Source organism: Macaca fascicularis, chromosome 13 (assembly GCF_037993035.2).
Source record: "Macaca fascicularis isolate 582-1 chromosome 13, T2T-MFA8v1.1".
NCBI classification, from domain to species: domain Eukaryota; kingdom Metazoa; phylum Chordata; class Mammalia; order Primates; family Cercopithecidae; genus Macaca; species Macaca fascicularis.
The window spans coordinates 51,936,139-51,952,043 of NC_088387.1; the positions used below are offsets into that span (position 1 = coordinate 51,936,139).

The following is a 15,905-nucleotide window of genomic DNA, read 5'->3' on the forward strand; positions in this document are numbered from 1 at the left end:
TACTTTCTGGGAGAAACATTCAAACTACAGCACAACCCTTGTTTTAGGCCTGTGGCAGCCATCGTGGCTGGCTGGACTCTCTCAACACCCAAGGCCCTTGGTGGGCTGCTTAGAGAAGAGTTTCCAAAGGAATGTTCTGTGGCCAGTAGCTGTCTTCCACCTCATCTGCGGCCACTTCTTTGGCTTCTAAAGCTCATGGGAAGGGAGTTTGCTCTCATGCCAGGCTGTGTGGAATCTTTCTTCACAGAGAGGAGCAAGAGAGTGTTCAGGGGACTCAAAAGATGACATTTTCAAAAAGCTCCCTCTGCTTTTGTTAATAGTAGCAAACACTTGTATCCTGTTCACCTTGGGCTGGGCACTGTTCTAACTGCTTAACATTCATTAACAACCACTCTGTGAGGCAGGTGCTCTATGATCATCCTGTTTTACAGATGAGGAAGCTGAGGCACAGAGCTGTGAAGTACCGTGGCCAAGGTCCCCATGATGGAAGTCTGGGCTTGGCCTCCAGAAAGCCTCTCACATGTGCTCATGGCAAAGGCTTCAGGACTTCTCTTCTCCGTCCACTCCTTCAAGAACCTTGTGAACACCAGCCACATTCACACATACACAAGGAGAAAAAGAGGCAGTTGTCTGGCCTCTCCCTGATTCTGACTCCTTCTCCAGAGAATTTAACTCATTTTTCTACAGAGGATTTAACTGAAGTGAGTGCTGATTGCAGAGATTACCGACAGCTATAAACATTTACTTGTTGAATTTGAATGAACGAACCCTCTGTCACCCCTGCAGTGGTCTCTAGGGTTCTTTTGGCCTCTGGGCCTATAAACTGAGCTGCTTGGGTAGTAGATTTGCCTGGACTTAAGAGCATACTCTGTCACTCAGAAGGACCAGGGAGAGCTGGTGAAGCTGACTTGGAACACCAGGGACATAGGGCTATTCTGACCAGGCCCCCAGTTTAGGAAAGGAGGTACTTTCTCAGAAGAGGCCTCCAACAGCAAAGATGTGAAGTTATAGATGGAGGGGAAGCACTCCCTTGGATCAAAGCCAACTTTGCACTAGAGGCAGGAAGAAATACTATGGGCTCATTAATTACAGGATGCCACAGGATTGGCTTTGCCTCTGGGTGTGAGGGCAATAACCTATGCTTTAAACAAACAGCCCCATCACTCTACAGTAATTAGCAGCATAATAGGCATAATAGGCATCTTCATAGAACTAGATTGACAGGTAGCCCACAACATACAGCCTCAAGCTGGCCTAGAACTGGGTTCTTTCAGATGCCACAGGATCTTGGGCACAGAAGTGACACATTTTTGCTTAGGCTATTTGCTGTGAACTTGCTATGTAGTAGGCAGTGAGAGGAACACACAAGAAATGTGAGACACAAACCTTACCCACAGTCTTACCACAGCAAATCGAGGAGGCAAAATTAAGCTTGAAAAGTTAAACGGCAGCACAAAGAAATAGCATTTATGTCTCATACAAAGGGTACGAATGCTCAGAGCCACAGGGCAGCTCTGGACAGGGACCCCCACCAGGTAGTTGGAATGGTGGGGGTATGGTGGGGTCTGCATTACCTGCAGGGTTTCTGCCAGTGCACATTGCCATGTTTCTTACAAGAGAAGTAGGAAACAGAAAAAGAAAATTTAAAATCATGCTAATATTTGTCAGAGATACACATTGCTATGGTTTTGGTTATATCCTTTAAGATATTTTTTCTATGCCTATATATTTTATTACATAAATAGGTTTATACTGTATGTCTGTTCTATGACTTGCTTTTTATACTCAGCAGTACGTTGTGAACATTTTTTCTTGTCAATGAAATTTTTATGGATCGCTTATATTTCACTACGAATTTACCATGATTTAACTAATCCCTTCTTATTGCCATTTTAGGTTATTAACAGTTGTGGCCATTATATGTAATTCTGACTCTGTGCACATCCTTATTATTATTATCATTATTATTTTTATGAGACGGAGTTTCGCTCTTGCTGCTCAGGCTGGGGTGCAATGGTGAGATCTTGGTTCACTGCAGCCTCCACCTCCCGAGCTCAAGTGATCCTCCTGCCTCAGCCTCCCGAGTAGCCAGAGTTACAGGCATGTGCCACCATGCCTGGCTAATGTTTTTGTATTTTTAGTAGAGACAGGGTGTCACCATGTTGGTCAGGCTGGTCTTGAACTCCTAACCTCAGGTGATCCACCTGTTTTGGCCTCCCAAAGTGCTGGAATTATAGGTGTGAGCCACCAAACCCAGCCACATCCTTACTTTGATCCACTTAAGTAGAAGGGGATCTACTGCCTTAGCCTCCCAAGTAGCTGGGATTACAGGCATGCACCACCACTTCGGCTAACTTTTGTATTTTTTTAGTAGAGACGGGGTTTCACCATGTGGTCAGTCTTGTCTTAAACTCCTGAGCTCAAGTGATTCATCCTCCTCAGCCTCCCAAAGTGCTGGGATTATAGGCATGGTTTCTGTCTTTATGTCAGTTTCAGAAAGAAACTTTCTTCTCCTACAGAATTTATATTAATATATTCACACAAACTATCTCAATACTTTAGTGTGTTTTTTTTTTTTTAAAGTGAAGTAGAGTAGATCAAGGAGTATGCACACTTTGAAGGATTTAGTACGTATTGTCAAATCGCCTTCCAGGAAGGATGTATCAACTTAGGCTGTTGTCACCAATCCTATGAGAGTGCCTCCTTCACTACATCCTTCCCAACACTGGGGATTAGCATTTTTGGAAATTTTGCAAATTTGATAAACAAAAACAAATAGTATATCATTGTTGCTTTAGTTTGCTTTCCTTTTCCTTTTTTCTTTTTATTACTTGGACTCTTTTACAGGCCAACCGTTGGTAATTCTTTCTGATGAATTATCTGCTTATGTGCTTTATCTAGTTTTCTTTTCTTTTCTTTTTTTTCTTTTTTTTGAGGCAGGGTCTTGCTTTGTTGCCCTGGCTGGAGTGCAGTGGCATGATCACAGTTCACTGCAGTCTCAACCTCCTGGGCTCAGGTGATCCCCCACCTCAGCTTCCCGAGTAACTGGGACTACAGGTGCCCCCCACCACACCCAGATAGTTTTTGTATTTTAAGTAGAGACAGGGTTTCACCATATTGGCTAGGCTGGTCTCAAGTTCCTGAGCCCAAGCAGTCTGCCGACCTCAGCCTCCCAAAGTGCTGGGATTACAGGTGTGAGCCACCGAGCCCAGTCAGTTATCTGTTTTCTATTGATATATTTCTCCATTTTCCCCACTTCATTTGTGCAGTTTGTTGTTAGTATTTAGTGTGGTATATTATTTTTTTCTTATACAAAGATGTATTCAGGCTATTAACTCCTTGTCTGTCATATATGTGTGTGTGTGTGTGTGTGGTTTTTTTTTTTTTTTATTTGGAGATGAGAGTTTCACTATGTTGCCGAGGCTGGCCTCAAACATCTGGCCTCATGTTATGCTCCTGCCTTAGCCTACCCAGTTGCTGGGATTACAGGTGTGAGCCACCTTGCCCAATTATCATGTATTACAAATATTTTATTCTAGATTGTCACTTGTCATTTAGTCTTGTTCATGTTTAAAGCATTCATGAATCTAAAATGTCCATGTATCAAGGTAGTCTATATAGGCTTTACAAATCGTGAGGCTGGAGGTGGCCATGACTGGAAGCAGGGAGGCCAGCAGGGAGGCGGCCCCTGCCAGAGTGCACGTGTGGCAGGATGAGGCCGAAGGTGGGGCAGGGCTAGAGCAGAGGCAAGCAGGGCCAATTGGAGGCAGATGAGAGAGGTGACCAAGATGTGGTGACCTTGAGTGGGGGAGGGAGGAAGGAAGAGGAGGAGCCTTGAGTGACTCACAGGTGCTGACCTGGAGGAGGGCAGAGTGTGAGCAGGTGGAGGATGAGCCAGGATTGGGACTACAGGAAGGGGAGTGGTGGGGGTGGGGTGCAGAAATCGTGACAGTTCCCTTTGGCATTGTTGCGTGGAGGCTCCTGGCCGGATAGGTCACTGGTATTTGGATCACTAGGACTGGGCTGGTTTCTGTCTTTTTTTTTTTTTTTTTGGAGACAGAGTCTCTCTCTCTCTCCCAGGCTGGAGTGCAGTGGCACGATTTCAGCTCACTGAAACCTCTGCCTCCTGAGTTCAAGTGATTCTCCTGCCTTAGCCTGCTGAGTAGCCGGGATTACAGGCATGCTCTACCACACCGGCTAGTTTTCGTATTTTTGTAGTAGAGACGAGGTTTCACCATGTTGGCCAGACTTGTGTTGAACTCCTAAGCTCAAGTGATCTGCCCTCCTTGGCCTCCCAAAGTGCTGGGATTACAGGCATTGTTTCTGTCTTTATGTCAGTTTCAGGGATACTTCTTCTGCTACAGAATTTATATTAATATATTCACACAAACTATCTCAATACTTTAGTGTTTTTTTTTTTTTAAATTTAAATCTTAATGTAGCTAGGCACAGTGGTGTGCACCTAGAGTCTCAGCTACCTGGGAGGCTGAGGCAGGAGGAATGCTTGAGCCTAGGAGCTGAAGGCTGTAGTGCATCGCGATTGCACCTGTGACTAGCCACTGCACTCCAGCCTGGGCTAGGTGAAACCCTGTTTCCAAAAAATAAAATAAATATTAATCTAGATGGAATCTGTAGTATTTTTGTGAATTGTGAAAGTTAAGGAGTTAACTCACTGTCATTGACCTCCACCTGGGGCAGCCCCCAGCCCCTGGCCCAAAGACAGTCCTGTGGGCCCTCAGAGTCCCTGTGTTGCTGCTGCTGTTACTGCTGTGGCTTCTGACCTGTGCCTGACTGCCGTCAAGCCCACTGTGTTGGGGTTTCCTGTCAGTTGTGCCCGGGGCCCTGCCTCCAGTCAGTGCCCTCTCCCAGACTGGTTTCTTTCGAGCATTTCCTGTGGGTTAGCTCTGGGGATCTTTTCCTAGCCTATTCTTACCTGTGTTATTGCCAGAAAGAATTCTTCACAGTTGCTAGTATTTTTATGGCCTTTCCCCAGTTTCTTTAGCAGATGCATATTTTTCTCTGTTTCAGATTTGCTAGGTTCTTTTTTAAGTGACTTTTTAAAGGCCTTTTCTCATTGGAGAATAACAAACATGAAGTCACAAATCCTAAGCATACATCTCAGTGAATTTTTACATAGATATTCACTATATCCCCACGACCCTGATCAAGAGACTTCTTTTAGCGTTAAGAAGCTATTGGTAGGAGGTTGGGTGGAGAGGGAAATCATAAATGTGTCCCCAAACTGCTTTTTTTTTTTTCCTAGAACTATCAGGAAATGGTGTGAGGAGGGGAGCCATGTATGAATTTCGGCTTTATGAAGGGGTATGGAGAGCACAGCGGTTAGAAGTCAGGCTGGTCATGAGCTGGTCCTGCCCTTCACTAGCCATGGGACTTTCTATGCCTCAGTTTCAACAACTGTAAAATGGGAGTAGAAGACAGCTCCTGCCTCATAGAGTTGTCATAAAGATTACATGAGGCAGTGCACGTAAGTGCACAAAAAAATGTCAATTGTTGTTTCTCTTGTTATTAATAACAACCAGGAAGAGGCGGCTGTACCCGTGGTTCTTAACTAGGAGTATGTGTCAGAATCACCTGGGGCACTTTTGCAAAAATACACACGCTTGACCCGGCCAGATAACTGAGTCAGGATCTAGATTTTAAGCGCCTCCCCAGGTCATTCTGTTGCTCATCTGTGGTTCAGTGCCACTGGGCTGGAGGTGGCCATGACTGGAAGCAGTGAAGTCAGCAGGCGGCTCCTGCCAGAGAGCAGGTGTGGCAGGAGGAGGCCACAGGTGGGGCAGGGCTGGTGAGAAGGAGAGCAGGGCTGACTTGAGGCAGATGGGAGAGGTGGCCAAGACGTGACTTTGCACAGGGGAGGGAGGAAGGAGGAGAAGCCCAGGGTGACTCACAGGTGCTGACTTGGATGAGGGTGGTGGAGCATGAGCCAGGGTAGGGACTACAGGAAGAGAAGTGGTGGGGGCAGAGCACAGAGATTGTCACAATTGCTTTTGGGCTCCTGGTGAGGATAAGTTAGTATTTAGATCTCTAGGCCTAGGTCAGTACTATGGTTCTGGGAGGTGTTGGTGTGGAGGAGATGGATAAAGCCATGGGCTTGGTCTTTGAGTAAAATGTGGAGGGCAGAGGAGAGCCAAGTTCACAAGCATCCTCCTCTGCAAAGGCCTGCATCCATTTTTTTTTTTTTTTAAAATAGACTGGGTCTTGCTCTGTCACCCAGGCTAGAGTGCAGTGGTGTGATCATAGCTCACTGTAGCTTTCAACTTCTGGGCTCAAGCCATCCTTCTGCCTTAACTTTCCAAAGTGTTGGAACTATAGGTATGAGCCCCACACCCAGCTTCTTTGTGTGTCCACTTCTTATTCTGCCTTACCTAGAAATAGAGAAGAGCTTGTTTCTCATGTAATAACCCCTGCTGAGGACTGTTGGAAAATAAACTGTCCCCTCATCTGAAGATGAATACTAACTTTGGGTCATTTTCTTTCTTCACAGGTCACACAGTTTTCCACACTCCTTGATGGAGGTGCTTAAACCCTATCCATCAGCATTCTTGGACAGCATCTCTGGTTAGGGACAGTATCTGACCGTCTGACATCCCTGCACCCCCCATACTGTCAGCCTCAGGTGGATGGTTTCCTTAGATGGTGGCTTTCTTTGGACCCTTGATATCAACCAGTTACTATTTGGTAAGAACTTAAGTCATTCCAGTGCCTCTCTCAGAAGCATTTGCATTTAGAATTTCAGGTGTCATAGAAATAACGAAAGATGTTGCATTCCTGAGGGAATGAATAAATTATTTATTTCCTTGTTCTAGAACATCATTGCCCACTAGAATTTTCCATGATGATAGTAATGTTCTCTGTGCTGTTCCATGCAGTAACTGCTGGCCACATGTGGCTATTGAACATTTGAGATGTGTCCAGTGTGACTGAAGAACTGGATTTTTTCATTTTAATGAATTAAAATTGATTTTTTTTTTTGAGACAAGGTCTTACTCTGTCATCCACACTGGAGTGCAGTGCTGTGATCATGGCTCATTGCAGCTTTGACCTCCTGGGCTCACGTAATTCTCCCACCTCAGCCTCCCAAGTAGCTGGGACCACAGGTGTGTGCCACCACACCTAGCTAATTTTTTTTTTTTTTTTTGAGAGACGGGGGTCTCCCTATATTGCCCAGGCTGATCTCAAACTCCTGGGCTCAAGTGATCCTTCCTTGGCATCCCAAAGTGCTGGGATTACAGGGGTGAACCTCCACATCCCACCTTAAAATTGTAATTTAAACTGAAAAATGGAAAGCAGGCACTATGAAGTTGTATTCTCTGGGTCGGTGAGAGCTAGGGATGTTAGGCCTGATACCTCACCTGACTGCTCCACTACCAAGTGCTCCCCAGAGGGATTTGGAATAAAGGAGGAGGAGGCCTTGGTTCTTAACTAAGGATGATTCTAACCATCTACAAAAGCAGGCATCAAGTAGAAGATTACTTGGCTGTTTCCACATTGAAACCAAATGAGCTTTCTTTCTCCCTTCCAACCCTGGACTCAGCCCTCATTCTGCCTGCATGAGAAGGCGGTGTCCAGTACTGCTCCTCCCAGGCCTTTCCAGGCTTCCTTCTTCCAGCTCTTCCCACCTTGGGACCATTGTTCCTGTCCTCCCTTCTGCCCTGCGTCCCTCTCCCTGCTCCCACCACAGCAAGCCCCACCTCCTCCAAGAAGGCTTCCCAGACTCCTCTGTCCCTTCCAGGTGAGGCTAATTCTAGGGCCCTGAACAAATTCCATTTGGCTTCCCAGCTGGGGGTGAGGTGGCAGGGATGGGTCTCAGGAAGATCAGCTGCAGGATGGATGTGCATGTAACCACTTGTTTCTGACTTCTTTGACCACTGCTCATGGTGAGAAAGATATCTTCTGTCCCAACCAGGACACACCTCAATGTATGGATACATAACACTGAAGCAAAAGTTTTTTTTTTTTTTTGAGACGGAGTCTCACTCTGTCACCCAGGCTGGAGTGCAGTGGCACAATCTCGGCTCACTGCAAGCTCTGCCTCCCGGTTCACACCATTCTCCTGCCTCAGCCTCCCGAGTAGCTGGGACTACAGGCGCCCGCCACCACGCCTGGGTAATTTTTTTTTTGTATTTTTAGTAGAGATGGGGTTTCACTGTGTTAGCCAGGATGGTCTCGATCTCCTGACCTCGTGATCCGCCCGCCTCGGCCTCCAAAAGTGCTGGGATTACAGGTGTGAGCCACTGTGCCCAGCTGCAAAAGTTTTGTCAAAATAATATTCACCCTGACTACATGTGATGCACTTGGATATTCTGTTTATTTTATTTATTTATTTATTTATTTATTTCCGTCTCGCTCTGTTGCCCAGGCTGGAGTGCAGTGGCACCATCTTGGCTCAAGCAAGCCCCGCCTCCCAGGTTCACACCATTCTCCTGCCTCAGCCTCCTGAGTAGCTGGGACTACAGGTGCCCGCCACCATGCCCAGCTAATTTTTTTTTGTATCTTTAATAGAGATGGGGTTTCACCATGTTAGTCAGGATGGTCTTGATCTCCTGACCTCGTGATCTGCCCGCCTCCCAAAGTGCTGGGATTACCACCCCTGTCCTATTCTGTTTATTTTTTAAAGAGAAAGGCTGGTTGTGACCCACTAAATTGATTTCATGACCCAGTAGCAAGTCACAACCCACTGAGTGAGCAATACAGAGTGAGACCCTGGCTGCATCTTCGCCCCAGCTGTGACAGCCAGCCCTGCCTGACTCAGAGCAGCTCCAAACACAGCCCAGGATGCCCGTTACTGTACTGCCCACACGCTGCACCCTGGGTTCCTTGAAGAGCTAGCACATGAGCAAGCTCATCCAGGTGGTCTCCCTGAGGGGCCCTGCTCTTTTCACACTCTCACTGCTCCATTGGTCGTGCTGTAAAATGGCCATGGCCACGGAACCTGTGTCAGGAGATTGAAATCTATAGAACACACAAGACACCAAAGAGAAGGATGCCAGGTCAGAGTCAGGGACACAGGCTGCACATCTCATCTCTCTTGATCTCATTCCTCTTAATGGGACCTCTCAGGTCTAGGGGTCTCACAACGCTGCTCATCTAGCAGGGCTACACATAACAAATAGAAGCAGAGCAAGCCCTGGAGCTCCTGCCTGATAGTGTCACGACGACAGAAACATCTTACCAATCAGAGGACCATGAGAAATAGATTCAAGGAGCATTCCATGTGCAAGTGAGTCTTGGCCCCATCTGCCTTTGGATTTTAGCCGTGAACTGGAATGTATTGGAAACAAGACCCTAAGAAATAGCTAAATCAAAATCCCTGCGTTTGAACCAAGTGCCTTATTTCTCTGTGGGCCTCAAGCTTCGCTGACATCTGTGGAGCACACTGTCCTAACAGGAATGCTGTCTGATTTTCCAGCTCTCTGCAAAAGAAACAGCCTGGAAGGGTGGCTGGTGGAAAGTGGTTTTTAGAGAGAGACTTGTAGAAAACAGGAAAGTGAAGGCTGTAAGGAAGGCTGTAATTAAACAGCACATAGAAACACAATCACATTATTGTCCCATTCCATAGGGATAACGATGACCACTTCAGTGGGAAAAGGAGAGGTTTAAGGTTTAAGGTTTAGGGACTATGGGCCCCCTTTTAGGAAGATTCTTCTTTTCATAGTGGTTAAAATAGTGTTTTGGCAATTCAAGTTTCATTTTCAGAAAATGTAATTGATGGGAACCTCAGTGACTCTGGATGAATAAGATGCTGTTGAGTGGCTCTGACTCGGGCCGGCCGTGCTTCTCACAGGACCTTGGAGACTGAGGCCACTGTGATTTCAGGTTCAGGGTGCAAGTCCTCTCCACACAGCCCTAGTTGGCTTCACAGCTGAAAATGTCTCCCTTACTGTTGGACCCCTTTATTCACCTGCATGAGTTTGTGAATAAATCCTTTCCAGTCTGAAAGCTTGCTGATACTTAGAGACAGGTATGGAGAGAGGACTCTGAGCTGGACACTCCCTGGGGATGGCAGGCTTGGTGGGATGGCCTAAATAGCCATGGGACAGGACACAGCAACTCAGATTTGGGCTAGGGGTGCAGTTTGGGGAGCAGTGGTGGAGGCGTAGGCTGGCATGGGCTTAAGGACAAATTCTGCCCTCTTCACTACATGGCCCAAGCCAGGGCAGCCCACTCGCTGAGGCAGGCTGCGCCCAGTGTCTGTGTCTTTGGTAGCCTGATTCTTCCCCGCTCCCTGGCCATGTGGTCCCCAGATCTGCTTCTGTGAATCACCCTGGGTGATTGCAGGGGTGCTTCAATCAGTGAGGGGATCTCAAAGAAAAGCCAGGTATTTCTTAGATAAGGATTCTTAGATAAGGATGACTTATTCCTCACCATCTGAGAAAGTAACGGTCTAGTAGAAGGCAGGGGGGCCCGGGACTCTGTCACCTCACCAGGAGGTCTCTGTCTTGACAATAGATTACTACGTTATGCACGTGTAATGCATTGCACATCCTATTGTTGACATTTTGCAAATCTAATTTAATTACAAAATGATGAAACCATTTCTCCCAAAGCGGGGAGAATAACATGAAATCACAATAATAACCTAAAATAACAATATCAAAGTTCTAGGAAAAGATTTTAGACAAGCCACTCTGTGACATGTCCCCAAGGCCAGAGTGAAGTAGGGCTTGATCAAAGTGGTGGTCTCAACAAGCTCCCTAAAGGAATTCTTTTTTCAGTGGGATTAGAATAATGTGAGGAGTAGAGGAAAACCTGCCAGGCATAAGCATTCCACCGAGTGGAAATTAGATTCTGATGATGAAATCGCAAATGATTTTAATGGGGAGGAAGGGGGCAGGCAGCAGCCAAGGAGGACAGATGAGTGTAGGTTTTCAGTGAACCTGCTGGGGTTTCACACTGCTTGATGCCTTGGCTGTGATATACCTCGGGTGTGTCAGAATGTCCAGAAGGACCAAAGTCTAGAATTAGCAGCGATTTTAAAGGAATCCTGGTCAGCACCAAAGTTGTTTGTTTGCTTCCTTATTGGTCTGTTTGGAGCAAGAGGATGGACAAGGCAGCGACTCCCCTCAGCTAGGGGAAGACGCAGAGTAGAGAGAACAATAAGTACCCAGTTCCCATTTTGTTTCTAACTGTACCTCCCTTGAGAATAGTCCTCACACTGGGAGGAAAAAAAAAGGTGGAACAAAGATCATTAAGAGTGAAATGAAGCCCCTAACAGTAGAGAAAATGTAAAATAGAGCTCCCTCAACTCTATCCTAGAAAACAACCCACTTGTCACGTTCCCCATAGGTGGTCACATTCCCCGCAGGTGGTCACGTTCCCCACGGGTGGTCATCCAGGTTGGCCAGAGCCCCCAAAGCAGCACTTCTGGGGAGAGGTGGCATGACCAGAGACAAATCCATTTATTAGTCCTAGATTTCAAGACAGAGAAGAGAAACTTGCTCAGCAATGTTTTTTTTTTTTTTTTTTTTTTTTTTTTTAAATCCCTGCAGTGGCTCACGCCTGTAATCCCAGCACTTTGGGAGGCTGAGGTGGGTGGATCATTTGAGGTCAGGAGTTCAAGATCAGCCAGGCCAACATGGTGAAACCCTATCTCTAATATAAATACAAAAATTAGCTGGGCATGGTGGCAGGGGCTTGTAATCCCAGCTACTTGGGAGGCTGAGGAATGAGAATCACTTGAACCCAGGAGGTGGAGGTTGCAGTGAGCCAAGATCTTGCCATTGCACTCCAGCCTGGACAATAGAGTGAGACTCCGTTTCAAAAAAATAAAAATAAAAACAAAAATAAAAAGGGCAAACCAAGACACTGGGGTTCAAGTCCTGCCTCTGTCACTTTGTGTGACCTTTGGCAAGGTACTTAAGCTCTCTGCGCCTCAGTGCCTTCATTAAAAATGAGGATCATGGCAACAGGACACACCTGTGAGGATTTCCGTGAAGGTTAAAAGAGTTAAATGAAGTTTCTTAGCACTGTGGCCACACCCATGACAAGGGCCATGTGCTGAATAGTTGCTGCAACTGTCATTGTCACCATCATCATCATCACCGCCGATTCAAAATGCAGTTACTGAACCCCGTCTATGTGCCAGGGGAGTAAAGACCAGTAGGGTGGGTCCCCACCTTCCAGAAGTCATGGCCCAGCGTAGAAGGCACAGAATTGTCACATGCAGAGATGGGTTAGGGGCAGCACAGGGTGTGGTCACATCACCTGGGTGGGACCTAGGAAGGCTCCCAGGGGTGGCAGGCCAGGGCCTCTGAAACAATGACGTGGCTCAGAAGCATTTCAGCATCTTGTTGTCCCGTGCTCATCAGGCTGTTTACTCTGGGGGCGGCTGTGCACTCAGTGCCCCCTCCACGCCCCAAATGAGCGCCGGGACTGGCCAGGACTGGCAGGGCTGGCTGGGCAGTTCCAAGGGCTCAGGGACCCACCCCAGGGCCTCCTGGGCACAGCTGGGGCCCACAGCCCCCCATTCCTGGGCCTTAGGGCCTGAACACTGAGGCCCCCCGTGTACATGCACCCCCTCTGTGCCAAGCACCGTGTTGTGGTGTGCTGTGGTGTTGTGTCTGATCCTGGGAGATGGGTGGTGTCAGGGTTATTCTCATTTTACAGCTAAGAAAACAGGCTGGGACATTAAATGTCTTATAAAAGGCCCAGCCAGGACTTGGAGCCAAGGTTTCCAATGCCAAAATCAGGTGCCGTTTCCATATACCACCCTGGGCAAGACCAGAGGTAAGTCAGCCGAGAACCCTGCCCTCCAGGAGGAGATGGAGCCAGAAATCTGATAACTGACCCTCCAGCCCAGAGGAAGGGTGGCAGGGCTGTGAGAGCCCTGCCCTCTGGGCCCTATCCCCTGCCCATGCAGATTCTTGCAAAGTGGCCCCTGCCTGCTCACTCTTCATGGAAGCGTCTCTCAGTCAGTGATTGTTTTAGAGAAGGAAGGCAATGGTTTAGGAAAAAAAAAAAAAGTTCTTTAGTGGTGGCAGCATTTTTTTCAAATAAAATTTTATCAGAATACGTTCAAAATTGGTAACAGGAGAGCTGTTCTGGGTACAGAGAGTGAGAGGAACCTGTTTGTGACCTCAGGCTTCCTGACCCCTCCCACCCTACTCCAGACTATTCTGCAGAACCCCATGTTGACCCCTGCTTTGAGGTGGCAGAGTTAACACCACTCTTCATTATAAGCTCTTATCTGGGGCAACTCAGAAGAACATAAGTTCCATGGGGAAGGTTTTTGTTTGTTTCTAATTGTGGTAAAATATATATAACATAAAATTGACTATTTTAACGGTTTTTGAGTGTATAATTCAGTGACATTAAGTATATTTACAACATCATGTAACCATCAACACCATTCCTCTTCAGAACTTCTTCATCTTCCCAAACTGAAACCCTCTACCCACTAAACACTAACTCCCACTACCCACTAAACATTTCCCTCCCTGCACCTCTGGCAACCACCACTCTACTTTCTGTCTCTATGAACTTAACTACTCTAGATACCTTATGTAAGTAGAATCATAGAGTATTTGTCCTTTTATGTCTAGTTCTTTCACTTAGCATAATGTTTTCAAGATTCATCCATGTTGTAGCATGTGTCAGAACTTCATTCCTTTTTACGGCTGAATAATATTCCATTGTGTAACTGTACCACATGTTCATCTGTTCAGCCATGCGTGGGCGCTTGGGTTGTTTCTTCCTTTCAGCTATTGCAAACCAATAATGCTGCTGTGAACATGGGTGTGCAAATATTTGTTTGAATCCCTGCTTGCAGTTCTTTTGGGTCTATACCTAAATAAGTGAAATTGCTGCATCATATGGTAATTCTATGTTTAACTTCTTGGGGAACCACCATATCATTTTCCACAGTGGCTGTATACCGCTTTACATACCCACTGGCAATGCACACAGGTTCCAGTTTCTCCACATTCTCCCCAGTGTGGCAGAAGTTTTAAATCTCTTCGTCATAGTGTACCCCCAGAGACTAGGGCAGTGCCTGGCACATTGTAGGTGCTTGATAAGTATTTGTTGGATGAATGAATGGGAGGCCTTGGCCTCAGAGCAGCTGTACCTGGGAACTCTGCTACCTGAAGGTGGCACCCAGTCAGTAAGTGTCCTACCTACACGGGGTCCCAAGACCTTCCCATTCCAGTCCCTGTTCAGCTCTGAGACAACCATTTATTTGTTATTTATTTATTTATTGAAACAGGGTTTCACTGTGGTGCAGGCTGGAGTGCAGTGGCAAGATCATAGCTCACTATAGCCTCGAACTCCTGGGCTCAAGTGATCTTCCCACCTCAGCCTCCCAAGTAGCTGGGACTACAGGCATGTGCCACCTGGCTAAATTTTTTTTTTTTTGGTAGAGATGAGATCTCACTTTGTTGCCCACACTGGTCTAGAGCTCCTGGCCTCAAGTGATCCTCCTGCCTTGGCCTCCCAAAGCCCTGGGTTTACAGATGTGAGCCACCACCCCGAGCCGAATGTAAAAGTCCATCCAGGGCAAAGATAAGAGTCAAGAGGCCCAGAAGAATGGGACTGAAGTGTCAGGGGCCAAGGACAGCCCACCGTGGGTTTCCTGTGATCCTGGGGCTTGGCTACTTGGACCAGGGGTGAGGGATAGGGGAAGGGAGACAGGAGATGCTGAGAAGGACATAGCCTTGGGGAACATCGCGGCTTCTGTGCCTGGTGCTGCAGTGAAGGAACCAGGAGGGGCTGGCAATTGGCCTAGGGGTTTGCTGTGTTTCAGAACTCCTCCTCCCAGTGCCTTCTCCTCACTCAGGCCAGACTTCTCACCCATTCCCACCCCTGCATCTTTGTTCCGGCTGTTCCCTGATCCCTTCCCCAGGAGCAGCATTCCTACTTCTTCTCCTTTCTTCCTAACCCAAGGTGGCTCATTTCTCAAAGCCCAGAGGAAGGTGCACATCCTCTGCAGGACTTTCTCCACAGTTCTAAGCCCCCTCTCTGCCAGGCCTCAGACCCCACAAGGCAAGGGTGGGGTGGACAGCATTGCACAGTATGTGCTGTGTACTGTGCGACAGGATGCCTCTTCAGCTCCAGCCAGAGCAGGCTGAGAGTCTGCCCACTAAGTGGCCTCCCAGTCCTCTCCCACTCTCCTGGCGCACAGTGAGAGGTGTGCACAGCTGGAACCCCAAATGGTGTCCCAGTGGGTGTGATCAAAGCAGACACAGCAAGGTGACGCCTGGCCCAGCAAGGTAGCAGTGAGGGCCCCCCAGAAAGGGATCTTAAGGTTCTCTTGCCCCCCACCATCTGGATTAAAGGGTCCCCAGGTCCTGAAGAGGAACTGGGACTGCTGTCAGAACTCAGGGCAGCGCCTGTGGTCTGCTTCATGGCTGAGGGTCTGGGAAGTTGTCATTCCACTTCCAGTGTGGGCTCCCTCCTGCTCAGCCCTGCTGGGCTGGGGACACAGACCTGAGTTATAGAGCCTTTGTAGGTGTCGCCACATGGATGTGCTGGTTTGGGATGCCTTGACCTACCCCAGGGGGCAGCCCCTCATGAGCAGATTCCGTTCTGGGCACACTTGTGTGTCTCTGGGCGAGGGGAGTGCTCACTGCTGCCTTCTCAGCTGCTGAGCAGAGGGGCTGCTGGGGAGGACCGTTCCCCCCATTAGCTAAACTACCCACCGCCACATGTCCTGGGCCTCATGTAGATAGAGTTGCCCGTGCAGGAAGCAGGCTCAGCTATGAATCTACCTGAGGGCAGAGCTTTCTGCACTTGTCTTTTGATTGGGATTCATGTTAAATGCCTTGCTTGCTCCTGGGCAGGCATCTATGGATGGGGACATCTGTGTCCCACTTGACAGTCTGCCAGGCCCCCTACTCTGAGTCTCCATAGGTCAAGGATGACTGCTTCCTTCTCTGAGGTATTCCCCC

The 15,905-nt window shown here is 47.7% G+C and overlaps 1 long non-coding RNA gene across 28 annotated transcripts in view; it reads left to right on the forward strand.

The window, feature by feature from the left end:
- Positions 1 to 15,905, forward strand: part of LOC141408332 (uncharacterized) — a 138,627-nt gene that overhangs the window by 101,695 nt on the left and 21,027 nt on the right. For 13 of the 28 annotated variants that reach the window (XR_012422253.1, XR_012422271.1, XR_012422252.1 and 10 more), the window contains 2 exons: positions 432 to 701; positions 6,506 to 6,699. This is a non-coding gene — a long non-coding RNA (uncharacterized lncRNA). Of the gene's footprint in view, positions 1 to 431; positions 702 to 6,505; positions 6,827 to 15,905 lie in introns of those variants that run through there. The other 15 variants (XR_012422287.1, XR_012422282.1, XR_012422288.1 and 12 more) reach the window with 2 other exon arrangements.